Source organism: Sus scrofa, chromosome 1 (assembly GCF_054392235.1).
Source record: "Sus scrofa isolate SSC_HxYL_T2T_F1_AM1 chromosome 1, Sscrofa_HxYL_maternal_Yorkshire_Landrace_v2.0, whole genome shotgun sequence".
In the NCBI taxonomy this organism is placed as follows: Eukaryota; Metazoa; Chordata; class Mammalia; order Artiodactyla; family Suidae; genus Sus; species Sus scrofa.
Genome location: NC_139383.1, coordinates 52,551,628 through 52,561,918, shown reverse-complemented (window position 1 = coordinate 52,561,918; position 10,291 = coordinate 52,551,628). Strand labels below are relative to the sequence as shown.

Sequence of the window (10,291 nt, the reverse complement as noted above, 5' to 3'; positions counted from 1 at the left end):
ACCTGGTAAAAATACAAACCCGAAAGCAGAATCCAGCTGTAGCACCCTTTTCTTTATAAGCTGCTTGTGATGGATACACAGTGAACACAAGCACAGTCCTAACAGATCCCTAATGGGATCTGGATGTTCAAAGGGCGTATGTTTATGGTAACACAATATTGGTATGGTCACTACCACAGAAGTTAATAAATTGAATTTGTGAAATTGCTGTTATGCTATTTTCCTCCATTATACTGTATAATGAAAAATGAAAATAAAATTGGCTTGTATTTATTTTATATTTCAGATTACGAAGCTGCATGGTAATGTTAGATTAAATTCCATTAAAATTCTATTAACATAATTAAATTACATTTTAATGACTAAAATCATGAAAAATAATGAAATACATTCTTTATGTTACGAAAGATTTTATTAATTAGATTTAATAACACTTGGACTCATCATCACTAGAGCAAAACTATAGCTTACTTATCTATTAATGCTTTTAAGTATATAGTGATACTTCTACTGCTACTTCATAGTTTGATTTTGAATTTTTCTAAGTAGTGAGTGACTGCTGCTACATTACCTGAAGGGAAGCTGCATTTTAGATCAAGTTACATCTAAAATGGTTAAAATGACCAAAGGTTTCGAAGAGTCCTGTGCAGAAGCTACAGAGAGGAGCCTTCAACATGGACAATTTTGAGATAAAAACTTTAGAGGCTTGTTTGATACTCCAGCTTTTGTTGACTGATACTTTTCTCCGAGACACAAGAATACTTAAGATTTCTTTCAGTTACACTGTAAGGGGCGTGAAAAGAAGCAGTAGCCCCCACTGCCTAGCTCTGAAAGACATCAGGGCAGATGTGGGAGAGATCAGACAACTTTGGTCTAACAGAGTCTCTCACAGGAATTCCAACTCAAGGGCAGAGTCTGAAAAGACCACCACTGCGGCTTGTTTCTGAACGTTGCTGTAGTGTTAAACTCCACTCACCTGCTCATCAAGAATAGTCAAGCTTTTAATAAAATTATTGAGGCAAGGTGTAATGGTTATTTCATTTTCTATGACAAATATTCATTTATATTAGTCACAAAAACCTATCACTGACCAACCATGAATACAAATAGCCATGAACTACCTGGAAATCTTGAGCAGATCACACTGAGAGAACTGAGGTTATTTATATCAGATGCTGTGAAGAAAGCTGATCTCCTGTAGGACAGCTGATAAAAATAGAAGGAGAAAGGGGAGCCGGGAAGTCACATGTGTCTACGTGAACAGATCAAGTCGAACTTTTGCAACCCTTATGAACTTTGAAAACTATTTCTAAGATTATATTAACAGGGCACTTATGTTATGAGGGACGTTTTAAGAGAAATACAAATTCTCTGGTGATCTTTGAATTGCCTTGCATTCATGTTCGAATGACCTATGACTAGAAAGGAAACTGAGGCTCTGTTGGGAGCCAGGCAGGTGTGGGCTGAATGGCAGGGCAAGGGCAGTGGCATGGGGATAAGATGGGGTGTGCGTGTGTGGGGGTGTGTGGCAGTTGGTATTGAGAGGTCCCTGAAATTTTAACCAGATCATAGCCTTCAGAGTTAGGGGAAAATGGAGTTGGGTTTGTCTGCCTCTCTAGCCTCTGCCAGATTTCCTATCCTTTCCCCATGCCCACTCTAGATATTCGCTTCAGCAAATTGTATTTGCTTGAGTTTGGTTTTTTCCTCATTGATCTTCCTGAACTCTGCAGTCTTCCTGAAGAGTTCTTAAATTCTTATTTGAGCTGCACAGGATAAGCCACATTTCCTCTCACTGTGTGGCTTTATAGTGCATGACAACCATAACCACATCTTCTAAGGTATGTTTTCCCATCTGAGAGACTGAGTGTCATTCACCCTTGAGATTCTCTCTTAGAGACTGCCTCTTGAAGGAGGTAAAATCTTGAAGAGTACCATCCTTCCAAATGAGATCCATTACTGGTGATCCATTACTATTAGAAAGGCCACAGAACAGGAAACTTCATGTAATTTTGTGGAACAGAAGACATTAACCTTGGAGAGCCCTCTGAGACCCATTTACCAGGCAACCTTACATTCAAGCTGAAGTCAGCTGAAGTTCAGTTCATTGCCAATTCAACTTCCTTGAACATCCCAACTCCTACCTCCCACCTTTAAGCAAAGGACCAACTCTTCAGTGGCTCTACCCAAACTGCCACCACAGACTCTCTTCCCTAACTTGCAGGGGACCAAGCCCAGCTTCACATTTCCAGCCCTTCTGGAAGCAAGCATGCTCTAAAATTACTCCTGACACAAGGTTCAAAACACTGCTAGCCTTGGGACACAACCTCCTTAATCATGAACAGAATCTCTGACATGACAGAATCCTAGAACAATTCTTAGGTCTCTCTCCCCAAAGATGCCCAATTCTGTCATCAATCCAGTCATAATTAGAGAAAAGGGGGATGGGTTGGACAAGGACACAAGGGCTGATGGGAGTCAGCAGTTAAAATCCCTAGGGTTCTGCTAGAGTCCAAGGTATCAGGTGGAACCACCAATTCACTGAAGCTTTCAGCAAGCAGTTCTGCTTCCTAAAACTTTTCTTTTGTCTGCATAACTGTGCTCAGTAAAGTCTTTCCTCACCCTTAAGTCCTCTACTCAGAATATCACCTCCCTCGTGAGCTGGTAAACACAGTGCACGTTCCAATACATTCCAACTATAACACTGTCATAAAATTCTCCTTGCACTGTGGCTTTCACCAAGCATCTCACGTTAGCCTTCAGCCTTGGAACAGTCCTTGTCAACTCAGATGACCTTGGCAGACTGCTTCATCGTCTCCCAACACAACAGCTGCCCAAGGCAATCTATCATTTGTAGAGAATTTCCAGTTACTCACTAGTAGGGAAGTTTCTCTCAAGACAAATGGATTCTGGCAACAACTCGAGTTTCCTTCTCCTTTCAAATGATTCAGGCTTGGTCCCTCTTGCACCCCTCCCCAAATCCACTTCACTGCAGGACCCTTCATTTCCTAGGATTAGGTTCTCTAGTCACCTAAGAGTTCCAGTGCCTCTAACGGGCAAATAAGAGCCACTCAATAAATATTTGTGAACAGAAGGTAATTGGAATGGAAAAACTAGAGTGGCTCTCTTTGGCTGCAACTCTATCCAAGGAAGAGACTGAAACTTTTTGAGACGGCTATGGGATTACTGTAATAAACATTTGGAAAAACTATTTCTTTGGCAAGTACTTCAATTTCTACGGTGGCCCATGCCTTTCAATCTGGTGAGGCCCGAGCTGAGAACCCAGATAAACTGTGCATAGACCTTCTTTGAGCAACAGAAACTGAGATGATACACTCATATTGTTTTGAGCCACTGCATTTGTGGTAATTTGTTACATGGCAGTAGATAACTGATACAATAGCCTAAACTTATAGTGCTGTAAATATTCTTAAAATACTAGTGTTAATTTTATTTTCTCATTTTATAGATTTACAGTGTATGAAGCTGACTCTGAATGACATCAATTCCTGGGACCATAAAATAGTAGGAGAGCTGCTGTGAGAATTAATAGCTTCTCAGCCTAAGTTCTCGGCTCACTGAACACACCATCTGCAACTCTGCTGCCTTCTCTGATAGAGAAACAAATTATTTAGGGGATTTGATGTTCTTTAAATGTTGTGCTCATAAGAGTGGCATCTATATTATCAGGTCTAAGAAAGAAGAGGTTTTTAAAATGAAATTTAGTGAAGCGCAAAAGCCCAGAGTTGCTGTTATGAAATAAAAGAAGTTCAGAATCCATAGAGACCAAGCAGAGTAAAACCAAACAAGCAGTGAGTGTAAAGGTCATTGACAGAACAGGGTGTGGTGAAATTTAATTTTTCTCTTTCTGTCCTATTTATTAGTCCCATGTAATACATCACAAATGGTGGTTTCCATCCTTCAGATGCAACACACTATTGTCAGCTTTTTTTTTTTTTTTTTTTGGCTATGCCCATGGCATGCAGGAGTTCCAGGGACTAAATTTTTGCCACAGCAGCAACCTCAGCCACTACAGTTGACAACACCAGATCCTTAACCTGCTGAGCCAACAGGGAACTCCAGCTGTCAGTCTTTTTCAGCAGAGTGACTCCAGGAAGTCACTCACTGGAAAACTGATTTCTACTATTCCCCACAAAAGTGTCCTTTTCGTAATTTTTATATTAATCCCTAAATTTTCTAAAAAATATTTTAAGTAGACTTTATTTCTAGAACCACTTTAGGGTCACAACAAAATTGAGCAGAAAAGTAGAGATTTCCCATATAGTCTTTGTTCGGGCCCATGCACAGCCTCCCCACCATCAATATCCCCACTAGATGGTACATTTGTTACAACTGATGAATCTACATGGACACGTTATCATCATTAAAAGTCTATAGCTTACACTAGAGTTCACTCTTGGTATTGTATACTCTATGGGTTTTGATAAATGTATAATGACATGTGCCTACTATCTTAGTATCAGAGTGGTTTCACTGCCCTAAAAATCCTCTGTGTTCTGCCTATTTATCCCTCCTACCCCCAATCCCTGACACTACTGATCTTTTCACTGTCACTATAGTTTTGCCTATTCCAAAATGTCATATAGTTGAAATCATACAGTACATAGCCTTTTCAGATGGGCTTCTTTCACTTAGTAATATGCACTGAAGTTTCCTCCATGACTTTTAATGGATTGATAGTTCATTTTTTTAAGTGCTGAATAATATTCCAGTGTCTGGATGGACTACAGTTTATTCACTCACCCACTAAAAGGTATGTCTGTTGCCCTAATTCCTTTTAAAAATAGTATCTTCTGTACTATCACATAATCTCTTGTCATTTTTCATGGAAAGTAAAATAATAAATTCAGTACAGGGGAAGAACAAAAATAATTAAGAAAAATAAGATTTTCCAAGGAATATCTGAGTCAAAAGTTGAACTAGTTTATTTGCATATAGTATTGCATACACTGAGAAAGACTGAATGGCTACAATGGACATGTATTGCTTTGATATATGTATAGTTATTGACAAAATAAAATTATTTTACACACTAGAATATCCAGATCCTAGAAGGGAATTTCTGAGAAGTGTAAGCAGCCCCAAGACCCCTCTGCCAGGTGAGGGAGTGTCTGTTTTGAATCTGAGGACTTGGACATCAATATCTTCAGCCCTCTCTCATTGACAGATTATTTTTTGCCCTCTAAAGCAGTATTTTTCAAATATTTTTCACCTAAAATATAAGTAATGTGTGTTATATTCTCCATCTCCCCCCCCCCCAAACTGAGACACGTTTCGTGAAATAATACTTACCTATAAGTATTGCGATAAGATAAAAATTTAAGGTCAATGTGAAATGTAATTTCATTGATATTTAAATAAAAGAGGAAAAGGTTCCCAGTGAAATAATACAAAAACAGAAAGCATAAACAATCACGTTGTTGTCTATGAACAAGATGAAAACCACCCTCTAGCAGTCACCCAAGCTCTCCATCAGGCCCCCTCAGGAAGCTGCTTCCAATTCTGGCTCATCTGGTGGCATCCAAAGAGAAAAGGCCATCATCTCTGTTTTCTGGAAGCTCTTTGAATACAAAGGCAAAGACCATTCCTAATCACCTCTGTGAACCCTGTACAAACTGTGCCCTTTGGGGACTATATTTTAATTAGGGGACTAACTACTGAGGGGCTTCCTAAAGAAGGAAAAGAGAATATGTGGTTCAATTTCTCTTGAAAACATTTTAGAGTTAAAACTACAAGCCCAAAGCACAACACTAGGTTGTCTAAAATGCGAAAATAATCAAACAATACTCATTTTATTCACTTTCCTAGTTCTCTCTTGGTATTTTCCTTCTCCCTTCTCAGTACACCTTGAGAAGAAAACTAAAAAAAAAAAAGGGATTTCCCTGAAGTCCATTCTCCCCTTCCTCCTTAGTAACAGAATCTGTTTTCTTGAGAGGAGCCACTTGTACGGTTAAAGAATGGGATGATGTAGAAAAGAGCAGGCTTTCTGAAAGGTCTTAAAAGAGGATTGGCTTAGCTTGGGGCACACTCTTTTGCCCTGCTCTTGACTTCGTGCCTGAAATATGCTTGTTGGCGGGAGCTTTAGGCATCATCTTGAGCCACGAGGCAAACATACAGATGGAAATCACACACTAAGGATAAAGAAATAAGGACCGTGGATCACTGATGTCTATGAAATCATTATACCTATGTGAAGCACCAACATCCAGAACATCAGTACAAGAGAAAGAAATAAACCTTTATGTTGTTTAAACTCACTGTTATTTGGGACAGCTGTTATATGTAGCCAAGCCTAATTGATACAAATTCTTAAATCCATGTCCTTTTGGCCTCTAAATGACAACTGTTCTGTCTTCTGTAGACTTTCTATGTACATTGTGCTTTGCCTGGTGACTTTCATTGGGTAGGATGCACCCAGGATGCTCTACCTTCCCAGACATTCCCTTGGTTTAGACTTTCATGTGCCATCTTACAACTTTATCTGTCTGTTTGTACTAATCCTGTAGGAATCTAGATGTAGAGCCAGGTTTTAAAACAGCTACCGAGCTCTTCCTTTTCAGCATCACACATGCTAAGCCATAAGAAGAATCTGAAAGAAATGTACTTAATGAAAAATGTGCAAGAACCATATGAATAAATCTTTAAAAATGCTTCTAAAGGACATAAAAGACAACCTGAACAATCAGAAACACCCACTATGTTCTTGGATAGGAAAATTCCCTCTAAAGATATTCATCTTCTCAAAGCTAAATAATAAATGTAATGGCACCCAAAAGAAGTCAATATTTTTTTCTAGAAGAAAGAATGTTCATTCAAAGGTTTATAAAGAAAAACAAATAAGAACATCTAGGAAATTTTGGGAAATGAGTAATAAGGAGTTAGTAACTCTACCACATGAAACACCATAAAGCCTCAGTCACCAAACACCTCAGCCTCAGTACAAGTGGAACTACTGCATGCCTGAATCGAGATGTAAGCTTGAGGGGAAAAAATTCAGAAATATAGCAAAATGTCTAGATTTCGGTATATGATAAAAGTAGCATTTTGTATCTATGGATAAAAGGTAGTGTAGACAACCAGGTAGCCTTATTTTTTTTTTTAAAAAGTTGTATCTCTATCTTACACATACACCAGACCAAGTTCTAAAAGGATCAGAGACCAAATGTAACAAAACAAAACAATAAAATTATGAGGAGAGATGTACATGAGAAATCTTTTTATAACTTTAGAGAAAGGCTTTTCTATTACACAAAACCTAGAAGCCACACAATGAAACAAAAAAGGATAAATCAGGCCATATATTAAAGAAAAACAAAATTCTAAATAATTTTTTAAACTATAAAGTCAATAAATATGAAGAAATTTGCAATTCAAATAACCTAAAAAGGACTAATTTCCTTGATATATATGCAGCTCCTTACCCAATATCTACTGAAGGCAAAAGAAAAAAAATCCAACCCAGCGGAAATTGGTTCCAGTTTAAGACTAGTTCATAAGTTTTAAAAAATATAAATAGCTCTTAAATATAAGCAATAAGTTACTCCTTATTTATAATAAAATAAATTCAACTTACTTTTCCACTTAGAAAATTGGCCAAATTCCTTAAGTTTGCTAATACACTATTGACAAGGCTATTGACAGATAGAGAACCCCTCCTCTACATTGTTGGTGGGAGTAATATTGTTAGAAATACCATCAAAGGCAATTCTGAATTTTCTTTCAAAATTATAAACTCATAAACACTTTGATTCAACATTTTCATTTTTGGATTTTTTTCCCTACAAACCTACCTACCAATGTATGAAAAGATTTATGTATGATTATTCATTGCAACATTATCTGCAGCAGTAAAACACTCAGAACACCCTAACTCATTTAATGGGGGACTGTTTTGAAATTTTAGTATATTCATTAAATGGAATAATACACAGCTTTAAAAAACAGTAAGGAAGCTCTTCCTGTACTGATATGGAAAAATCTATAAGATATGTTAATTAAAAAAAGAACATTGCATAATACTTATAGAACACTACTGTTTTCTGTTTTAATAAAATAGAAGAAAAAAGGAAATATATTGGGAAGTAGATTTTTCACTTTACATCTTTGTATACTATGTTCTTAAAATTTTTTTGAAGTATAGTTAATTTACAATTTTGTGCTAATTTCTGCTGTATAGCAAAGTGATTCAGTTATACATATACATACCTTTTTTCTATATTCTTTTCTATTATGGTTTATCACAGGACATTGAATGTACTTCCCTGTGTTATACAGTAGGACCTTGTCATTCATACATCTTTGTACACTTTTAGATATTTGGGTCATTAAAATATATCACCTAGTCGAAAATCTAAATAATGCAACCTAATATAATGAATATAACAATAAAAGAAGCAGACCCACCAATATAGAGAACAAACTGGTGGCTAGCAGTTGGGAGAGGGAAGGGGGAAGGGGTAGTTTAGTTGTGAGGGATTAAGAAGCACACACTATTGGGTATAAAATAAGCTGCAAGGATATACTGTACAACACGGGGAATACAGCTGATACAGTCTAATAACTATAAATGGAGTAGAACCTTCAAAAATTGTGAATCACTAATTGTGCACCTAAAACTTATATAATATTCTGTACAGCAACTATACTTCAATAAAATAAAATAAATACTTTTTCATAAAATAAAGGAAAAAATATGTGTACACATTATTGAGACCTTTGTGATGTCACATTAAAGAAACACAAAAAATATTACAAATAAACTAAAAGGAAAATTTTTTTCTTTCCTTGTCTTGAAAATCCTGATGGCTTCTGCATACATTCAAAAAGACATTGGCTGATACAACCTCTTTCCTATCTAGCTAATTCCCAGGGAGCAGCATCAGTACCTAATAAAGGAATTCCCTTCCTCCAGGGTAGGGAGACCTGGCAACCTTCATCCAGTAGGATTTCAGAATTGCTAGGGACCAGTTACTGCTATGTGCCTCTCCTTGTCCCCTTTCTTTTTTAAAACATTTTTTATTTAAAAAAAAACACTGATTTACAGTATTGTGCCAATTTCTTCTGTACAGCAAAGTGACCCAGTGTGTATATACATACACACACACATATACACACACACACACATATATATATACATATATATGTGTGTGTGTGTGTATGTATATATATTGCTTTTCTTATTTTATCTTCCATTATGGTCTATCCAAAGAGATTGAATATAGTTTCCTGTGCTGCACAGTAGGACCCCATTGGTTACCATTCTAAATGTAATAGTTTGTATCTATCAACCTCAAACTCCCAGTCCCCTCCACATTGGCAACCACAAGGTCGTTCTGTATGTCTGTAAGTCTGTTTCTGTTATGTAGATTCCACATATGAGTGATGTGTCTTTCTCTTTCTGCCATTGTCCCCTTTTTGAATAGAATGTCACTGTGACTGTCCTGTCCCTGTTTCACAATTGTGTGTTGGGAGTGTTTGTTGGGCTGGGTGGGGGGGGAGAACTAAATCACTTGTCTTTTAAACTCTCAAATCTTCACATCAAGAGGAGCTGTGTCTGGAATTGATATAAATTATAAAACTCTGGACTTGAATTTATCAATTAATGATAATTTGGGGATTTATGGGAAGGGAGATTATTAAAATTAAGGTATTTTGTGTGGGAAAGGCTTGTGAATCACTGTGATCGAGAAGAGAGCGCAGGCCATACTGTACTATCATTCCCTATTCTTCACGCTTTCCCTTAGCTACACTCTATGCCATGTGACTTTGGAGAACCTCCCACTAGAATCAAAGTGTATTTTCTTTTCTCATGAATGTTAGGCTTGGCCAAGTAACTTGCTCTGGCCAGTGAAATGTTGGCAGAAGTACACAAGCAGAGGGTTAAAATATTCTTGTGTGGTTGGGCTTTGGCCCATGAGAAGACTATGCTTCATGTAGCATCAGGTCCAAGAGGATGAAACAAAGGTGCAGCTGACTCTGACCAAGCTTGTAACATAAAGCCAAGTCCAGCCAATGCAGCCTAGATTAGCCAGATTTCAACTGGCTCCAACCATTGCATGTAGAAGAAATAAATGCTCCCTGAATGCCCCCTGGGGTTTAGGTAATTTATCATCCAGTATTATTGTGTTGACTGCTAACTAATATACCAACCCAGGAATCTAAAGAATTACTGAAGGAATAACAGTTGTTAGATATTAATTCCAAATTATTTCAGGGGCAATTATTGCTAAGTCATTGCCGTTTGGAACATGTCTACAAAAGTCCAAAAGGATCC

At 37.3% G+C, this 10,291-nt stretch overlaps 1 protein-coding gene and 1 long non-coding RNA gene across 6 annotated transcripts in view; both read right to left on the bottom strand.

The window, feature by feature from the left end:
* KCNQ5 (potassium voltage-gated channel subfamily Q member 5) overlaps positions 1-10,291 on the bottom strand; it is a 504,676-nt gene that overhangs the window by 394,237 nt on the left and 100,148 nt on the right. The gene's annotated exons all lie outside the window — the stretch shown is intronic.
* LOC146406075 (uncharacterized) lies at positions 4,090-9,308 on the bottom strand. Its single transcript, XR_014805212.1, has 2 exons — positions 9,275-9,308; positions 4,090-9,216 (listed from the first exon to the last, which is right to left on the bottom strand). It is a non-coding gene; the product is annotated as an uncharacterized LOC146406075 (long non-coding RNA).